Source organism: Ambystoma mexicanum, chromosome 5q (genome assembly GCF_040938575.1).
Source record: "Ambystoma mexicanum isolate Mex_15411 chromosome 5q, UKY_AmexF1_1, whole genome shotgun sequence".
Classification (NCBI taxonomy): domain Eukaryota; kingdom Metazoa; phylum Chordata; class Amphibia; order Caudata; family Ambystomatidae; genus Ambystoma; species Ambystoma mexicanum.
In genome coordinates this window covers 1,010,755,726-1,010,776,237 of record NC_090933.1, presented here as the reverse complement: position 1 = coordinate 1,010,776,237, position 20,512 = coordinate 1,010,755,726, and the positions used below count along the sequence as shown (strand labels likewise).

The following is a 20,512-nucleotide window of genomic DNA, read 5'->3' as shown; positions in this document are numbered from 1 at the left end:
GAAAATATTGTCTGTACTGTTCCTTAGGTATCTGGAGTGCTTTAAAAATGTCATGCACCGCTTCTAAGTGATCCTCAATGCAGCATTCACCTCCCTTTTTAAATGGTTTGATCAGGGCTTTAATGGATTTCATTATTTTTATGGGGCTACTTGTTGCAATGCATGGAATTGCACTATTTTGTGATTCAATCCTGTTTTCAGGTGTATGAGATTGGTGGCTGCCGCCAATGGGAGTATCAAATCCCCCAAGGGCGCTGCAACCAAGTTCAATCACCGGCCCAGTCACTGGAGCACTAGCTCTTTGGGCAGAGCTAGAATTCACCTCCACTCCATTGAATGTGGTACCCTGCCGCCTCTCCTGGGACCTGGGAATGCACATTTGCTGTTCTAAGTCCTTACACTTTTTAAGGAGTCTGTTTGCTTCATTTTGCAAATAGTTGTTTTCATCACTCATCTTATTAATCACCTCCTGCATGTCGCACATTTGCATTTGGCATTCATTGAACTCTTTATTTCTCTTGTCTCTTTCTTGAATCATTTTAATCATTTCTTGTTCTGCACTCTTGAGATCACATTCTTTTTCACAATGTTCTTTTTGTAAAATCTGCATTTCTGAAACAACCTCATCTTTATCCTGTCTAATGTGGTCCACTAAGGCTTTTAAGTGTACCAATTCTTGCTCACTATCCTCAAATTGTTTCTTGCTTTTGGATAACTGAGCATCAAAGTCTCTGCATTTTAATTGCATGTCTTTTTGGCATACATCCAATTCTGCTCTTAACATTTCCTGATTTTTACTTGCCCCATCTAATTCAGTCTTTAACCTGTTAATTAGCTGAGTATCATTCTCCTGCATTCGCAGGGACTTATTCAAAATAAACCATATTTTGCCGCATAGCCGTATTAAACAGTCTTTCTCTGCACTTTTATCGGCTGCATTCAATAATCTTGTAAGGCAGAGCTGAATTATGCTGCCTTCTGCAAAAATATTGTCTAGTTTTTCTTTCTGCACCTCACCCTGAATGCGTTCACGCCATTCTAACGTGCTATTCGACGACCAAGTCCCATGTGCAAACAACTTTGCCTCTAAATATTGCACTAGGTCTGAGAATGTGGTTTCCCTTTGTGACATTCTGAAATTCGTTTTTAGTGGCACACTGCTATTATAAAATGGGTTCCCTTTAATGTGCAAATGGCAGTGTGAGACACGCTTGCCACGCCCAGTAGGTACTCTATGATCACTTTCCCAGCCAACGCACCATAAATATGTAGGGTATTTTGTGGACATTTGGGGCCTGACGGTATTTTCTTACCGCCGAAAAATAACTTAGCAACAATCACTCCTTGTATTCAGATTGGGCCATGTACAACAATAATACAGTGGACATGCATTATTTCAGCACACAGACATGCGTATTTGGTATGCGTGGTTGGTATGCGTGGTTGGTGGTATTTTGGTGAGCATAATTCCCTTGTTTTATTTGTGGCCCCAATATCCAGAACCCCTTATTTTTGTTTAGATTTTTCGTGTAATCACTAGAGAGACCTCAGGCTTGCATTTCAGGAACACCACATTTTCATTTTTAGTGTGCCACCATGGGCAATTTCTCTCTGTCTTATCTACTGCAGCGAGCTATCATGTGGTATTTTCACTATCTTATATACGGTAGTGAACTATGTCCCGGGCCTCCCTTTTTGCCGACTCATAGACCTCCGACAAACTACAACACACACAGTTAGTTATAATTGCTCATACTGAATTACATTGTGCACACGGCTGCAGCCAAATTTGATGTTTAGCTACCTTGAAAATGACAATTGCACTGTCTAAACATCTCCCCACATCATCAGCACTGTATTGATAAATATAAAACACACCACCCGTCTGCTTTCAAATATTTTTGTGTATTATAAAAGTTGCATTTAAACACGATCTCACTTTTTACAGAAATAAATAAAATAGCACAGTAACAGCATTGTCTGTGATACACTGAAAAGAGAGTGGCGGAGACAAGAACTCAATTTGCAACATTAAACATGTGAGTAAAGCACAGGAATCTCTTTTCCTACACTGACTGAATATTCTCGTACACACTCAGTCCCCACACTTCTGTAATTACCTTATCTGTTCAGCATGAGTTTTCTCCAGCTGTTCTCTTTCTGAATTTGGCTCCCTTGAAGATTAACCCCAGTGAAAACAAGCGTCTTTCGTTCTCAAACCGGGGTTATTGCCTGGAATTCTCAGCTTTTGCAGCAGGAAATCTTCAGCCAGGAAACAGGTCCTTCTCCCAGCTCTGCCAAATCTCGATTGTCCTCCCCCTCTCCTCAAGCTCCCCCAGCAAAACTCTAATCACTGCCTCTAGCATGATACTTGCTATAACGCTGCTCCAATCAGAATCAATCATGCCATCTCCTCCCTCACTACACAATGGCTCATTTCTACAGTAACCATTTGTAACCAACTGATTTCCTGTTCCTTCGAGCCCTTTGCTTCCTGTAGTTATGAGGACAGAGCAGCAGAGAAAAAGAAAAAAATGAATGTGCGTTTAAAAGTTCACTTTCAGAGTAGGCCTAATTCTGCAGTGGAGACACATTTTTATTAGTGGGTTATGTTAAATGCAGTTTTATTAGTCAGGTTAGTTATTAATAAGGTTAGTTATTAATTTTCAAATGTGTCTCTTGCACCATAGGCATTTCAGGTGAAAAATAGTGTGCATTTTTGAATGTGCACGTGTGCTTTTAACTATAAAAATAGATTTGCATCTTATATGTTAAAATCGTTTTTGACTGAATAGCCTGTCTTTACTTATATGTCCATGTTAATCTGGCAACACATATAGCAATGCACCACACCCATGTGGTGGTGCTGCATCAAAAAAAAATTGCTACCTGTGCAGTAGTGCTGTACTCTGTGCTGTAACACGCCAAATATCCTTACAGAGGGAACATAGTCCAAGAGATCTTGGTTGACTTCTAGCAGCCAGACAGGCTTGTCACTTTGGTCTAACCTATAGTCTGGGACGTCATTTGGAGGTCACAGGGGGCACAGCTGCAACCCATGAGGTCTCCCTTGCTACCCTGTGACCTCCCTTGCTACCCCTAAAAAAAAGGAAAAAACATCTTCTTTTCTTTTCAATTTAAACTCCTGGGCTGTGGGCAGCACCATGTGGCTCTTTGTTCCTGGAGTGGCTGGCTTTATATTTCAGGTCCCTTTCAAAAAAACAGGGGGTTGCACAAGTGTAGCACTTTGAGCAGTGACCCTAAAAAAGAAAGAATAGGATTAACAAATAATTTGTCTTCCTGGAATTCTATACAATAATTGGTATACTCATTAAAGGTTTATTTTAGGCACTCTTCAGGGGGTGAGTCACTAATTTAGTCTCTTCTTAAGCACCTCAACTCAGCCTTTCATCCTTCTGAGGTCGATAAATGCATACCAACACAGGTTGGGTGATTTTGTATGTATATTTGTTCCATATAAAGTGCTTACCCCTATGTGCTATATAAAAACACATCATTATCATTTGACCTTGGACGTCTGCTTGCTTTCACAGTCATTTGGTAATATGGGCCTATACAGACTGATATTAACGATACATATGGCGATCCATTTGTATTTGAAATGTATATCACATTATAGTGATATGGTAGCCATATTTTTCGTAGTGTACTTCCTGTTATGTCACGGAGGGGTCAAATACCATCACTTCCTGTGATGTCATCCGAGGTCAAGGGTTGTGTGAAGTCCCATCCACTACCCCTATCATTTTGGTGAAATGACTCCCCTGCCTATATTCTGCCCTAGGTCGTTCATGGTTTTGATTTTGTTCATGCTTTGGGGGCAGCGTCAGTGGGAAATCAACGTGTAAGATTTATAGTTTCCTTTCAGAGGTTCACCTGAATACAACAGCAATCAGGTCGTTTCTGGGCAGTTACTCCAAACCAGCCACCGAGTTTGTTGTTAAAGCTCATCTTTGCACCACAGAGATATGAGCCAAAAAAAACTACAGCTTGAATTATTTTGTTTAAAAATGCAGTTTATTGTCTTACAACGTTGCCATTGGTGTCTGCAGATAATGCCATTCTAAGACACACATCTTTTTTTGCCAAATAAACATGGTACTCATTTAATTGGAACGGATGCCAACGCCACATTAATTAGCCGTGTACATGACTTCCATAGATGTGTTCCCGGTTGTAAAAAAAAAGAAAAAAAACAAGAAACGCGTATGCCTTCAGGTGTCAGCAACGTGGGAAATCAGATAATTGCAAATGTGCAAGGCAGCTGTGTATACGTTGGTTTATATGTTGGTTTAAATACATGTGCACTTTGAAAAAAAATGACTTCATGTATAAGCGATTTACAAATGCACAATAAAAACATTACAATATTTGAAACCACGAGTTACTAGCATGCATATGTGTGTGGGGTAAAATGCGTTCCTAAGCATACTTTTAGTTAGCAAGCATTTGGAAGGATGCATTGCTGTCGCCTAATCATGTCGGTGATTAATCAGTGTGAGTAATTGAATTCAACAAAAGTGATGCAATGGCACAAAATGTCTCTCTGCTTTCCTTTTCTGTGTGACTCATACATCTAAAAGCAATGAACGTTCATGCCAGGTGTTAGGTTATGTTAAAATGATTTGTACCGCGCACAATCACTACCAGTAGTGGTCCCCAGGTGGTGTCAAAAATGCTACTACAAATTAAATGACCTCCCAACTCATTTAAACCTTCAACACAATTATGTCAAGAACAGCATTCCTGTATATCTGTATCCGTTCTTGGCTTCGTTGTCCCGCCTTATCTTAAGCAATCTCAGCAAATAGCTTGAATTAATCACCTGTTGGAAAGTGTGAGAAATCAACACATTTTGTACCATAGCATGTACTGGGAGGGAAACTCGGCCCCCGTGTGCTGCAGAGTTCGCTGGTTCCATGCATTCATCTTGCTCTCAATATCAGGCACGCACTGCTTCCGTGACTACCTGTGCCCATGGCATGTGATACGTGTGGTCTGGGCACGTCCGCTAGGTTTTTCAATCTTTCACCGTCTAGGCAAGGCCAGGCGTTTAGTGCATCCGGCATCTCAGACCCTCGGGTCTCTAACAATTGCCTGGGAGTATTTGTGGCATGACTTCAGTGCACCAGTGTAAAGGGCTTGGTGCAAATGCACCAATGCATGAGGATAGTTTTGCATGTTTTCAGGGAACAAGAACAAACTCTTTGTGAAAGCGGAAGGAGTATATGCCTGTTTTACCACAAACTCCAGTGTTGAGGCTATGATCGAAACGCAGGTTATCAGATTCCAAACATAGGAACCTTTCCACTAGAACACATCAACTCTCACAAATCTCTCTGATGCAACTCCTTAAATCCTCTTCCTGTACCACCTCAAGGAAATAAAGAAGGATGCAGCCTTTTTGTCCAGAAATATGGCATCATTATGATGGCATTGATACAAACATTTAATATTTGATGTAGCTCATAGTTATATGATATGATTGGTTATTTATAACATGCTTAATACCCAGAGGTTTCTAAGCACAGACTCAGGGATCAAACCTTTGTTGCTCTCTGTCGTCTTGCTTCCAAGGCGAGCACGCTGCCTCTGTGCTATCCTCCCGAGACTGCAAAGTTCTAAAATGCAACGTAACTATCTGTTAGGATCACATGGAATTATTGTGACATTGTAACTATTATTACGAGTGATGTATATCCCCTGTCATAAAGATCTCATACAATCCCAAATCATAATTCATTGGTGTCTTAAACAAAACACGATTTACCATTAACCTCATATCCATGTTACGTAATGTCATATTGTATTTCTATAGCACCTTTGCCCTAGGTGTTGGCATTGAAGCACTTTGCCTGTCAGAGTGGCCAAGGAGGAGTATGATAGATTAATCTATGGTGGTAAGGAGGACCAAAGTCGGGTAGATAGTTGGGGTGAGGACGAAGGATAGATAAGATGCCCAGCAAGGCCTGAAAAGGTAAATGTGGAGGAGCTATGTGTACAATTGGACCAAATGTATGGTCCAACTCAATTGTATTCTAATGGGCGTAGTGCCAATATGAGAGATAGCTAGAGAGAGGAGTTTGCTGTGCCAGGGGTATGTCTGGAATGTACTCACTGCATGTTAGTCATGGGCATGTGGAAGTCATGTCCAAGTAAACATATTGGCGAGGGGAAAGATACGTTTTTTAGAGGAAAATTACTTGAGTAAATATGTATGCATAACCTTTGCAATGTAGAATCTGATCCATGAAATCCTTTTTGAATGGGAAAGTCCCACTGCAAAAAGCCCTGTAAATCATGCCATATTCTCTACAAAAGTACAGCGCTTCTGTTTGTTTTTTCTTTCTTTTGTTAGTCATAAGGCTATCATAATAAAATAACATGAAAATATTTAAGAGCTGTAAATATTCCCTACCGCAGTACCTCATGGTCTATTTTTTTCCAGGGCTCCTGCATCCGCTAATTTAGGGCCTTGTTGGGCACAGTGTAAAACAGATTTATCATTCAAAGAGGTAAATTGCTCCTGACACTGTGCCAGATTGTAACTCTGACTGAAATTAGCACTGCCTCTGATTTATGAGACTAAGCAGTTACATTTTCCATGCAGAACACAGCCTCTGCATAGACTGTAAGTAGGCATTAATTGTGGTATACTTAAAGTGTTCTACAGATGCCATTGCTTTGTCACACATTTTTTACACTCTACAACAGTTATCCAGACCACAATTGTGTATGGTTTTATTGAACAAACATTGCCTATGAAGAGAGGAGAACAATGTTCACTGAGTCCAGAATAGCAATGCTCCGATATTTGTTTTATACCTGTAACATTGTAAATTGCACATTATTCTCACAGTGTGTTGTTAGTGTGTTCTGTTTTTTTACATGTTACAGCTCATACATATAGGGCAGTGATAGGAACCCCTCAAAATTGTATTGTTAATATATTGTTAGTAAGGTTTCATTTAAGTAATGTTTTTGGCCGAATTTCTGAATTAAAAACCTGACCCCCTCCGGACTGCTAAGTTTCATAAAGATTTGTTGAAAAATAAAAAAGTAAAAAGCGTAAAAATTATTTGTTTCCCATATTGTGTGGCCTACTTCTCTTTCTATTGCCCATAGAAAATCATGGTCAACTGTTGGTCAAGTGCACAGCCCAAACTGCTGGAAGGACTTGGACTAGGTCCAAAACAACTTGGGCACAAAGCGTTGACTCGCGATCCATGCATGGCTTTGGGGTTATTCTCTGCAGTAGTTATATACATATTTGACCGAGAAGGTGGTGCCCGCTTCCCAGAAATAGAGATACCTTAGGGATTTTCCCATAATCTGGAGGTTTTAGAAATTAAACAACCGCCATCATGTTTTTCTCTCGATCGGAGAGATATCTGCTTGTTTGTTTGTTTTTTTTATTTGTAGGGCGCACCGAACCCTGGGGTAACTGGGCGCAACAGTAAGACTTTAAGTTTAGGTTACATAGTGGTACAAAATACAAAATAGGAAGCATAGTATCACAGTAATATACATCAAATATACAGAGAATATATATAATTAATAGTGAGACAATTAGGCGGCAGAGTTGTACATACTAGAGTGAATCAGTTTAATAGTCAATGGCATAGAGCTATACAGGAAGTATATGCAAATTATACATTAGGAGTCATGAGGCAGAAGTAAGCGCGCAATATTAACAATGTGCAGGACCATGTTTGCATAAGGGATCAGATGTCATTGGCCTGTAGCCCGTTAAGGGTATTACGCCTGAAGCTAGGGAAGGATTGATCCTCTCTGAGTGTCAGTGGTAGGGTGTTCCAAGATTGAGCGGCTTTGACTGGGAAGCTATTGCCACCTGATTTTATTTGCTTGAATTTTGGTATATTTAAACAGAAGGAAATTACTGCTCTAGAGGGACGGGTGCGGGGTTTTCTGACTATTCTCTCAGATAGATATGGGGGTGCTGCATTGTGAAGGCACGTGTAAGTGAGAGTGACAGTTTTGAGCAAAATTCTGTCATTTATCTTCAACCAATCATGTTCTCTTCTAAGTTGTGAAATGTGATCTCTATTGGGTATATTTTGGGCAGTTCTTAGCACGTTATTCTGTAGGATATGTATTTTATCCAGCATGTATTTATTGGCGCCCAAGTGCATTGCAGTAATCCAATTTCGACAGTATCAGGGCATTGGCAGAAGTGAGGCAGCTAGAATTAGAAAGGAATGAACTGCAGGCTCTGATGAGTTTACATGCATAGGCGGAAGCCATAGAGGTGACCTGTTTGTTTAGAGATAAGTTAGAGTCAAGGTAAAAATCTAAGGTTTTCACTTCTTTGACTACCTTAATTGTGTTGCCATCAATGTTAAAGGCTGAGAAGTTGTGGTTTAGTTTTTTTTAGGTTGGCTGCTGATCCAACAATTAAGAGCTCTGTCTTGTCTTCATTCAGGCATAGGCCATGGGTAGCCATCCATGCCTGAATGAGAAGTTATATTTTATTTATCAAAGCCGTGTCATCACAGTAATTGCCCAAAAGGGGTATGAGGATCTAGGTGTCGTCTGCATGGTTAGTGTAGGTGACACCCAGCCTGTCAAATTTGTCAAACAGAGGCCTTGTAAATATATTATACATGGTGGGCGATACACAGGATCCTTGTGGAATGCCGCAAGTCGTCTGGATGGGGCCTGCAGAAGTTGAGCGGGAGAACACTCTTGTGGTTCTGTTGTTTAGGAATGATTGGACCCAAGCTATTGCATCCTTCGAGAAGTGAGCAGCAGAGGCCAGGTGTTTGCATAGGACTTCATGGTCGACCCGGTCAAAGGCAGCCGACAGGTCAAGTAGCAATAGCATGGCAGATTTACCTTTGTTCTTGAGCTAGTCAATTTCTGTTTTTATGTCAATAAGGGCCATTTACGTGCCGTGTTGGGGCTTAAAGCCGGATTGGCATGAGCCTAGGAGGTGGTTGGTTTCAAGATATTTCTGAATTTGCAGGTATGCTACTTTATCTATTATCTTGAGAAGGAAAGGCACTGTGGTGATGGGCCTGTAGTTCGTAGGGATGGAAGGGTTTAGTGTCTGTTTTATTTTAGCAGTGGCAAGACCCAGGACTCTTTTAGGTTACTTGGGACTGAATTAGTTGCAAAGGATGCATTGATTAATTTAGAGATGAACGGCGCTAAGTCTCTGGTGGCATCTTTAATTATTTGGCCCGGACATTTGTCTCCTTGACAATTGGAAGGCTTCAGAGAGGAGATGATTTGAGAATGAATATTTTAATAATTCTGAAAGGGTTAAGTATGTACCTGGGTGCATTAGCGCTAGCCGATTTTGACTTGTAGTGGGGCATTATGGTTTTCTAGTTTGTCTTGTTTTGAAGTAGTACAATTTTATCTGCTAGGGCTTTCTGAATACTAGTGCACCAAGGTTTGTCCTTGGGTACACTGTCTGTGGGTGCAATAGGCGATTCCAGTTTTCGCAGAATTACAAACAGTTCCTTGCTGTTGGAACTTGCGTTGACAATTCTTTCGTTATAGAGGTTTTTTTTGTGTGAATTATTTCCTTTTTTTAGTTGTTAGCAGAATTAGTCAGGTTTGCCTTATTTTCGTCGGAAGGGGTGTATCGCCATGGAGCTCCCAGTTTTCTTTTTTGTTATCTGAGGGCTTTAAGTTGTGGTGTAAACCAGGCATTCAAGTGGGCACGCAGTTTACTTTTGCGCATTTTGATGGCTGCAATTATGTCTAAAGTTTTCAACATAGTATTATTTTAGGCCTCGACTAGGAGGTTAGGGTCTGTGGTACTGTGGAGTTGGTTCAGAGATGGTAGGATGTGAGGTAGTAGCCTATCTGCCGTAATGTTTTTTTGCTTCTCGTAGGGAGAGGCGGTGCCAGAATTTTATCTTTAGTTGGCTGTTATTTATAGCTGAGGTGAAGGCTATCAGGTGATAGTCCATCCATAGTTGTGGCATTATGGAAGTGATAGAGGTATCACAGTTCAGGTCATCCACCCAGTCAAGGTCCCTTCCTTTGTTGTGGGTAGGAACGGATACTCTTTGTGTCAGACCATGTTCTACGAGGATGTTGGCTACTGCATGGGCATTTTTGTCCAAAGGGTCATTAAAGTCAAGTTTGAAGTCACCTAGTATGAGTATGTGGGAGGATTCTTTGGTGTTTTGTTGGCTATAATGCTAGATATGTCCTCATCAAATGTTCTAGTAGAGCCTGGGGCCTGTATAGTAGGTATATGGTTAGGGTGCGACAGTTGGAAATGGGGAGTTTGGCAGTGAGAAATTCACATGATTTAAGTGAGGTTGAGGGTGTGAGTCTTAAGGCAAGGTTAGCTTTAGCTATGATGGCTAGGCCGCGTCCGTGGCCATTTGATCTGTCGGTCCTGATGATTTGCTAGTTATCAGGCACTGCTAAAGAGAGGGCTGGGTCAGCTGCAACGTGTAACCATGATTTAGTGACAGATAGTATATCAAGGTCAGCAGTGGAGATCAGGTCAGCAATTTCAGTGGCATTTGCCACTAGAGATCTGACGTTGATAAGTGCTCCAGTAATCGTTGTATTTTTAGGATCATGAGTTGTGGTGACTACAGATTTGGGTAGGCTTGTTTTAGTTTTCTGCTTGTACTTAGGGAAGGCTGCAGAGATTAGGCTGCTAGGCACGCTCACGTGGTCTGCACTAAGAGAGGGTTTAGGTCCAGTGGTATTTTCTTGTTGAGAAATGGCAGATTTGGAGCATTTACTATTCCTAGGCTCATAGAGGCAGGGCAGTCTGACCTGGAGTCTATTATTCATAGCGGAGAAAGGACAAGGGAAACACATGACGTTAGTCGTGGCAGATACTATAGGCTGCAGGGTGGTTATCAATAATATGAGTCAAAGTAAGGTTGAATGGATGATCTTACGGAACATCGTACCCCTAGGGATTGTGAAGTAGTCACGTTCGGTGATGCTCAACTCAGTAAGGTGGAACAGCTACAGAGCAAGGGAACTAGACTGTGCGTGGTTAAGGTTAATATTCAGATGATAGGCATCAGCAAGTGAAAGCACAAGAGACTAGTTAGCTGCTCACTCACAGTGGTGGGATAAAAATTGGGCTGAGTAGGCAGGATAACAAATAGGTGAAGAAGGCTAGTTCAATGGTAGGTCTGAGGGGTGAAATCAGGAGCAGAAACAATAGGTATGTTCACTTGTGATCACAGTGGGCAGGATCAGTAGTGCACACAGTAGGCCGGTTCACATGAACACAAGTGAGTGTTAATGAGCACATTAGGTATCAACAGTAGAGGTCATAGTAGGCTAGTTCAAAATGAGCAGTAGCAAGCATATTAGATGACAACAGTAGGACACATAGTATGCTGGTTCAAAAGTGAGCAAGGTAGACAAAATCAGTATAGGTCACTGTAGGCAAGTATAATGATGAACACAGCAGGCAGAATCAATCGCGGTCAAATAATCTAGTAAGAAAAAGAGCATACTGACTAGGATCATTAGAGGTATTAGTAAGCTGGTTCAGTAGTGGGCATGGTGGACAGGAACAATGAGCATACTTGGCATAATCAGTAGTAAGTCTCGGTGGGCAAGTTCAATAAAGGGCATACTGGGTAACATCGGTAGAGAGCATAGCAGGCACGTTCAGTAGTGAGCATAATGGACACAATCAATAAGTGACACAGTAGGCTAGTTCAATATTGTGCCTGCTAAACAGAAACAATAAGAAGTTGTGGTATACTAAATCAGTAATGAGCACACTGGGCAAGATCGATAAGGGCCACAGTTAGTTAGTTCAACGTAGCAATAGCTCGTTCAGTAGATAACATAATAAGAGAGGTTTGGGAAAACATATATTTCAAGTTGGCATAATGGGCAGTCACAGCTAGGGTGGAGGTGGACTCACTCATTAAAGTAGGCATGGGTGAAAGGAGCACAATAGTACAGTATGCAAGTTCTGGGGTTGAGCAATGGGCAAATGCTATTAATGTTAGATAGTCAGATGCACATTGTAGCTGGAGGACAGCTGTTATCATTCTTGGTAGGCGAACAACAATGTCCTGCTGGCATGCGGTTGCACTGCGCGTGCAGGGAGGACGTGGTAGATTGGAGAAATAGTGGGAGCGAAGTAAGTCTCAGGGTACAGATCTCGCTTACCAGTGTACAAGGGTTCTGAAGATCCATGGTCTGGCGGGCATAGTGTCAGATTAAGTGTCAGGCAAAAAGACAGGCTCTGACCTTAAGAGGTGGGTCTTGGGAGGAAGTGGTTGGCTAAGGCCTTCTGGTCACTTCCTCTGTGGATTTACTGGGTGAGCTCCAATCAGGAGCAAGCACATGGGCTCACACCCATGGTTGCCTGGCAACCAAGCATAAACAATAGGCAACAGCCATTTTACGAGCTGGGCACATGGATTTCGGATCATAATTGTCGGGATTTCTGGCGCATCAGATGATCACACACAAATTGCATCAGTGCATGATAAGCAGGGAGGCTGTAGGGACACCTGCAGTATGATGTGTGCAAATTTCCAGGAATTTGGCGATCTCAGTGCGGTCGTCTCCGACAGGCCCACTTCTCCAGAAACAGCCTGGGCGGTGGGAAGTGGGTGAGCTCCTACCCTCCTGGGAGTATTCTTTCAATGTTCTGGCTGGCAAAAAGACAGGCTCTGGCCTTAAGAGGCATGGCTTAGGAGGAAGTGCAAGTCAAAAAGGGAGTGAGGGCAGCTGGCACAGTCGAGGGGGGCACTTGGTGAGGGGGACATGAAAGTTTTAATTTATTTGCTGTTTTTCCGATATTCTTTGCTATATCCAAGACTACGAAAGACTACAGATATCCGCGGGTAGGAGTAGTTCTGTGCCCATGTTATATATTTTGGGGTGTTAGTATTTTATATATTTTTAAGTTATTTTATAGGTATAGTGACGTCAGGGGTGAAAAATCACTGGCCATGGTGAAATGTAGCCCAATTTACTGGGGTACCCCTTAAGTATCCGGACATCCCTAATCATGCTCACATCAGATTAATAGTTCACCCCTCTAGGGAATTAAGGCAAAGAGTCTTTATCTTGCAAGGATAACAAGTTTAATCAGTAGAGAAATGAGGATGGGTGCAAAGAACTCTGCTGCCTGACTGGCATTCCGTCCCTCTTCCGTGGCTGGCCCCTGCAGACTGGTGCCAAGGAGGAGCCATATATAATGTTTGACTTGGTCATTGGATCCTGGCACGGCTCATCCAAAACTGTCCTTCTTCCCTTACAAGGGATTCTGCAGTCTTCCTTTCTGCATGGCTGGGTTTCAGTTTGGGATATACTACTTAAAATATTGCTAGCAATTCAAGAATACATTGTAGCTTCATTTTTCATCATTTTGCTAGATTATGAACATTTATATATAACACATTTTCCCGCCATAATCACCACACTTCACTCAATATACTCATGTTTTATCTGGTCCAGTAATTCCCCTTAATATCAAATGTTCACATAATATTGTACTGTGTGCATGAACATGTACAGTCCCCTATTCCTAGTCTGCATGGGCTTTTGATGGGCAGGAAACAGCTGTTCAGCCACTTAGTGTGCTCTGCCAGTGCTAGCAGAGCACCACAGTGATGCCTGTAGTCTATTTTGGGGATGGAGGGGGAATATTTTTTGATACATACAGTGCTAAGAACTGCATAAGTTTTAACATTTACAAATTCATTTAGCTAATGGACATTTGCACCTTATATTTAAATAACTGCTTTCTATTAATGCCGCCCTTGCCCCTGGTCTTTTGTGATGCCAAGAAACAGTAAGAGAAGTCTTGCCCAAAAAATAATTAACGGAAGCCTTGCCTAATTCTAAAGCGCTTGGAAATGAAGGAAGGTGCTAGCTCCTTCACAACAATGGCAGTAGGCCATGGTCAGTGTTGTCCCAATAGGTATTTTGGAGTCTTTTTTTATTTTGGCTGTTTGTTTTCAGACTTTTTTTATGTGAGACTTTGGAGAAAAAGAGAAAAAAATAGTTTGACAAAATTAATATAAACAGAGAAATCATACTCTAGTTTTAGATGCCCCATACATGTATTTTAAAGTTATGTATTATCACGTATGGTATTATATTGTGTGGCTGTGAAATGCTTGCCTACCCAGTTTACTTTACTGTAATGTATTATTCTCTGCTCTTTTTTTTATCTTTAGTACTTTACAAGTACATGAGTACTGTAATTATCTTTTAAGTTCTATTGTAGTATAAAGCCAGAATTGTGCCCCCTTTTTAACTAAATTTGCAATAATGCATCGCCCGCTGATTGGACAGTGTCGTACACTATGTTGTCATATTTTTTATATTTTATTTCATTTTATCTGTTTGTAACGCACCAGAGCCTGCAGGCATATGGCAGGGATATAGCTGTATCAATACATCTGAACGTGCGATTGGGTGGTCCATAGACACGGATAATAAATATGCATAGACGTGAAGCCGTAGAGGGTAATATGATTGGCTGGAGAGTGAGGCACTGGGATGCATATCCGCGTCAATCTAATTCAACGTGCTATTGGTTGATTTTGTAAGTGTGGATGTCATGGAATGGAATGGGAGTAGTTGTGTTGATGCATCCCTGTGTGCCATTGGCTCATTTGTTGATGCGACTAGTAAAGCTAGGAGCCTCAATGCGATTGGCCAGTGAAATTTGGCACAAAGCCTTCTATTGACCTGGCCCCCATGTTCGTAGTTGTGAGTAAACCACCTCTGCCCTTGCTGTATTTAGTCGCAAATGCACATTTGGAAAACAGGCAAGAAAAATGTTTTTATATATATGGAATAACACAACCCACTAACCAGCCACTATGTATGCCCTTCGGCAGTGCCCACTGTATATTATATACACTAACCAGCCACTAGCCATGGTCTTTAACATAATACTAGCCAGTGGCCACAGCCTTTGGCTGTGCTGACTGTATATTCAAACATATTAATGGGCACTAGCTATGGCCTTTAGCCATGTCCACTATCTACAGCTAGCAATGTTTCCCACTGTATACAGTGATGGGCTACTAGGCATGGCTTTTAACCATGCACATTGGTATTTTTGAACACTAACCAACCACTAGCTATGGCCTTTGGTGTTGGCCAGTGACCGTAGCCTTCGTCATGCCCCCAGTAATCTGGCCACACACAGTATAGTAATATGTATGTAGTAATTATAAGTACTGTATGGGGAGTATACAGTATTTGTAATATGGTGGAATGATAACATTGAAGTGTATAAGGTATTTAGGTTTGTAGTACAATTGAGGATAGTGCTTATGGAATATGCATTTGTTTATACTTGGTATGGTTACTTAGTTGCATACAGTAATAAAGCTGGAACCTCTAGTTCTTTTTCTGTGAAAGAAAACCAGTACAATTTGTTAAGCAGGATAGTTTAAAAGTTTTAATTGCATACCATTGTACATATACATTTACTTTTTTGACCCCATGAAAAGCCCATTCTAGGTACTTTGTTTGGTACAATGTACAACGTAACCCCTGGTACAACGTAAGTGTGTGCTACACTGTTTTTGTATTGTGTAAGTGTGATATTATGTTTGTTTGAAGTGTGTGTGGGAATGTTTAAAGTAGTTAAATACCTGTTGGCGTATTGTAACTATATTAGACTTCACAATAACCTTTGTAGTAACAAGAACTGTGATTGCATATTTTAAGTGTATTGCAATGAAGTAATTAGATAGCTGTTGCCATATTCTAGCTACCTTGTCTTTTTAAGTATTATTATAATATTATGGATGTAGTTAGATACCCATTGGCATACTGTAACTGTTTATTGTGCTACAGTGTAGTGAGTACATTTGGGTTGAAGGAAAATGATGTGGGCATAAGTTAGATTTGCTGGTAACCTATGTTTTGGAGTAAGTGAGCTGTTGTTATACTCATACCAACCACTTTCTTTTAACATATGCAGTATAGCGGTTTGTAGTGTTTGTAGCAACAGTGGGGTACATTATGCCTATTGTTGTGAAGGTGTTCTTGCCAAGAGATACTTAGACATATGTGAAGGCTATAAGCGTACATTTTCTCTTAGTACAATCTACATTGTATCTTAGAAGCATTAGTATGACATATTGGCTATTCAAGCTTATTTGTATGCTGAAATAATTGTCTGAATTGCAAAAAGGGCATAATATGCCATGATTTGCATTTTTCAGATGCCTGTCAAATGGAAAGGATTCACTATTTGGTATGGATACATACACATACTGTTCATTATGGATGTGCCCTTGTGAAGCATGGTTGCAGAGAGTGCATGTATATTTCCACATGAATAAAATCTGGTGGATTTTATTCATAGGGATGTTTTTGTTTCCCAGTACTTGTAGTAAATACATTATGTATTTTTGTGGATCTTCCTGCGTGTTTATGGTAAATGTTACCATTCCTGTACAGTAGTCCAATGCTTGCCTTATACTTGAGCCATTGTTAGTGCTGTCAGGATTATTTCTTGCATTTCTATGAAGGATGAGCATTTGCAAACACAACTAGTCTGAGCCGTTTAAGTAACTTTTGTGAACAATTGTTGGGAATTGGAATAGAACATTGATTGCTAGATTTGCATAGAAATTTACTCCAGTTCTGTTGCTTAATGCAAATGATTGGAGAGTTGTGCCTCTGTAGCCTTTGATGGGCCTGAAGTTATTTTTTGAGAAGACAAATGTGTCTCTCTGTTTCCTGATGGACGTGCAGTTTATTTTGGAATAGACAGTTTTTATGGTTGTATTATTTGATGGAAGAGCAGTTGGTCTTTTTTCTTTAGCAGTTTTATTGGGATATCTGGTATAGGTTCTGTTTGTATTAGGTTTTCATCTTTGAAGTACAGGGTTCATATCTAGATGGGGTGTACAATGCACATAGCCTGTTGTACTCTAGGATGCAATGAATGCCAGAGTTGACTTTGGTGGCATCAAAGTTAACTAGGGATAGACCATTGAGTGTACACGGGCATGAACCTGCTATGTAACTCATACCTTCTTTAAAGACTGTGCTGCCAATGTCAATCAACACCTGATCTAGGATTAGACCTTGCGATTTGTGAATAGTGACAGCACATGCAAGAGATAGGACTACTTGAATTCTGAGATAAATTAAAGCCAACATGAATTTGGAAACAATGCTTACATCAGTTATGCAGAGCACTTTCATTTGTTTCAGAATTCAGCGTACTTCAGTAGCAACTTCTGCTGATAGTTTGTAGTTATCTGATTTGTTTGGGTTTTTTACTGGAGGAGCAGTAGTCGGTGTAAAGTTACACATCCTATGTTGTACGCAACTAAACCTGGGGGGGTTGTTACAACAACTGAAAGGCTGTTGTTTGTTAAGTTTTATAGAAATGTGTTGATTATTATAAGTAAAAACGTTTTGCCAGAACCAGCTTCACCACTTACATGCAGGAGAAGAGGTATATAATCTGTACAGCTACAAGTTGTAGTTTCAAGTTTAAAACACTGTTCAATGTCTTCAGTGACTTCTAAATACGTGGTGAGTTGTTCATCATTTAGCTGTGATTTGAGCAAGGACAAGTTTTCTTCAGAATGAGATATGGTATGTTTGACCTCAGTCATGGCTATTTCTGGTTCATTTAGAATGATTGGTTCCCCAAGTGGTTCTTGGCTTCTTGTAAGGTAATTTTGACTGCCCTCAGGATTGTCTTTATCTAGTAGAGCTTCAATGTCTTCCTCTTTTTGGGCTTCATTGTCCAACATTTGTTTGTATTCTTTGAAATTGACATTTGTTATACTGCTTTCATTTGCCTTGAATTCAGTTTCAAATGAGTCATGGTTAGCTAATAATTCTTCTTCTTTTCCCAAGGTTTACTAAGTTGCAGTGTGGCCATGAAATAAGGTTCTCTATGTTGTGGAGATTTAAATGATAACTGTATATGATTGATTCGGCATGGCTTTGGCAATTGTTACTAGGCTCCTTCATAAGTGGAGACTCAATATTTGGCAGTTGTCTCATCTGGTGTGACATTGTTTTTGTAGGAGTAGTTTTGGGCTATGTTGTACAAGCACATGTTTTCGAAAGCAGTACTTCTGTTTGGGTAGTATGTGTCAATTAAATTGTTTTGCAAAATCTCCTGGCTGTTGGGTTCATGTGTGGCTATTGTTTCTATCGCTTGGTAGGATTTTAGTACGCTTTTTCAGGATGAAGCTGGACCAAGATTTATCCAGACAATTATTGTTCATATTTGCCAATAAGGCTGTACCTGTTAAATGCATTCTCTATGGGATAGCATTTTTATACTGAAGCTGTACAATGTTTGTGACCGTGTTTTGTCAGATGACATGTCATCCCAGAGGTCTTTTGATCTCTTGTCCTCAGCTTTGGTGAGTGGCATATCTTGCAATGGCAGTGCAATTGTATGCAATGACCTACCTGACCTATCTGTCTGCTTTACTGATTAGTTGCTTGGCTAACCTCAGTGTCTCACTGGGTACTAGGCTCTTTCTTGATCAGTCACCCTGCACTGCCTGTTAGCCTACCACGCACTTAGGGTCTGTAACTGTAACCCTATAATACCTTGCTCTCTTACACAGAGCATTGCTAAACTGTTCCCCCCCTTGCCCCTTTCCCCCCTTGCCCCTTTCACTTCTCGTGCTTACACTTGCACAATCTGAATGACACAATGTCTAGTAAGATCATTGTCTCGTCCCCCTCTGTCTCTGTCTTAAATGATTTATCATACTATATCAATGAATTGCATATCTATATTTGCATTCCACAAGAGTACAATGACTGCATCATAATCATTGATGTACGTGGATGTGTTGTCCATTGTAATGTTGTATGTGTTTTTAGGTAATTTGCTTTTACACTCTTTCTAACAGAAGACATCAGGCTATTTGCATGTCCTTTTGTGCCAACTGGTCTAGGGAAGCCAAAGCAACATTTAGTGTAGTATTATCCTCTGTTTTTATATCTACGCCAGCAGTATTTACCACACTTATGTTTTTTGGTTTGTGTACGTAGATCAATGTGTGTGGTTTCTGAAGGGTTGTCACAGTCAATGTATTTTTCAATAAACTGTAAAATAGAAGCATCACTGTCATGGCCAGATTTGTCACCAGTGATGTCATCAGTGATGTGATTTGTAATGCCATCAGTATTCTCATACAACATGTAATCAGTGATGGCATCAATGATGTGATCTGTGATTTCATCATTGTGGTCATAGTCTGCACAACAGGGGGGTGAAGTTGAGGTGGCTTTACCTGAATTTCAGGGGTTTCATTGTATTAAGTTCTTACCTTAATGTCCCTGCAACTAAAGGTTTTTCCTTGAATATATATATCAATGCCTCCAGGTTCAGTCTAGAAGATTATTCCTGGGATACACATGGATGTTTTCACAAAATAGGTAACAACATCTGAGGATAAATCTTTCATTAACATACTTGAGAAAACAGCTATTGGCATTTAACAACTTTAATGTGAGCAAGGCTTATGTAAACACCAATGCAATTTTTGGAGCAGTAGTGTGCGCGGCAAGTATCAGCAATACACGTGAAGTGGAAGAGGAGGGCTGCAAAGGGAAAAAAAAGACTCATGGAGCAGAGACTGAAACCAACTTACATGGTGACTGTAATGAGGTTGATATTGGTGAGGAGGGGGTTGTGCTTCAAGAACGGGGGTTGGATAGTTTGTGTGTCAGGGGGTTTATAGGATCTGCAGAAAATAAAGAAATGAATGAGGGCATTAGGGAGAATGTGCTCTGTAGGGTGGTAATTGGGTATAGAAGGGCTCAGTTGGGGCCAACCTTACCAACAAGAAACCTTATTGAACGCTTGAAACAATTACTTCTTAATTACTACAAATATTACTTATTACCTAATGACCAATTACAGCCAACAAATTGCCTAGTAATCCACCTGAAAATATAACATTTTGACTGTTGGGCTTTTGCATTACAGAATTCCTACCTCGCAATGTTAGCTTTGTTGCTCGATTTTCATTATCGGTTCCACTAATTGGGAAGGTTAAACAATCCAGTTGGTGTTAGAATTACATATAATCACCTAAGCTGTTAAGAAAGGTAAATGCATCACATTTAACAAAGATATATGTGAGGTAATGTGTGGGGCTGCTGATGCTGCCTCCACGATTCAGCATCCTCATTGGTGTGACATCTTCTTGATAATATTTGTTTTCTAACAATACTAAGATCCATTTTTTTTCTGTGGATTAGTGGCATGCCAACTGAATAACCTACCATGACACAACAGAACTAGCCTTGATATGTATGTGTAGCACCTCGGTCTGAGATCCTACATTGCTTTTAGGGCAGATACCTGTAGCATTGCGCAACATCGCCATCATGGGGCACGCCGATGCGTGAGAAGGGTCATGTGACCAACAGTGAGGTGCGTGTGCATCGCGCGTGAATAAAACAGTTTCTGTTCACCCTCCATGGTATCCCGGTGTTCTGTATGTGCGATGCAGCTACCTCCAACCAGCCCAGCGCGCCC

General features: G+C 40.7%; 1 protein-coding gene across 5 annotated transcripts in view; it reads left to right on the top strand.

Moving 5' to 3' along the window:
* Positions 1-20,512, top strand: part of CSMD3 (CUB and Sushi multiple domains 3) — a 3,270,409-nt gene that overhangs the window by 2,968,819 nt on the left and 281,078 nt on the right. The window lies entirely within an intron of this gene.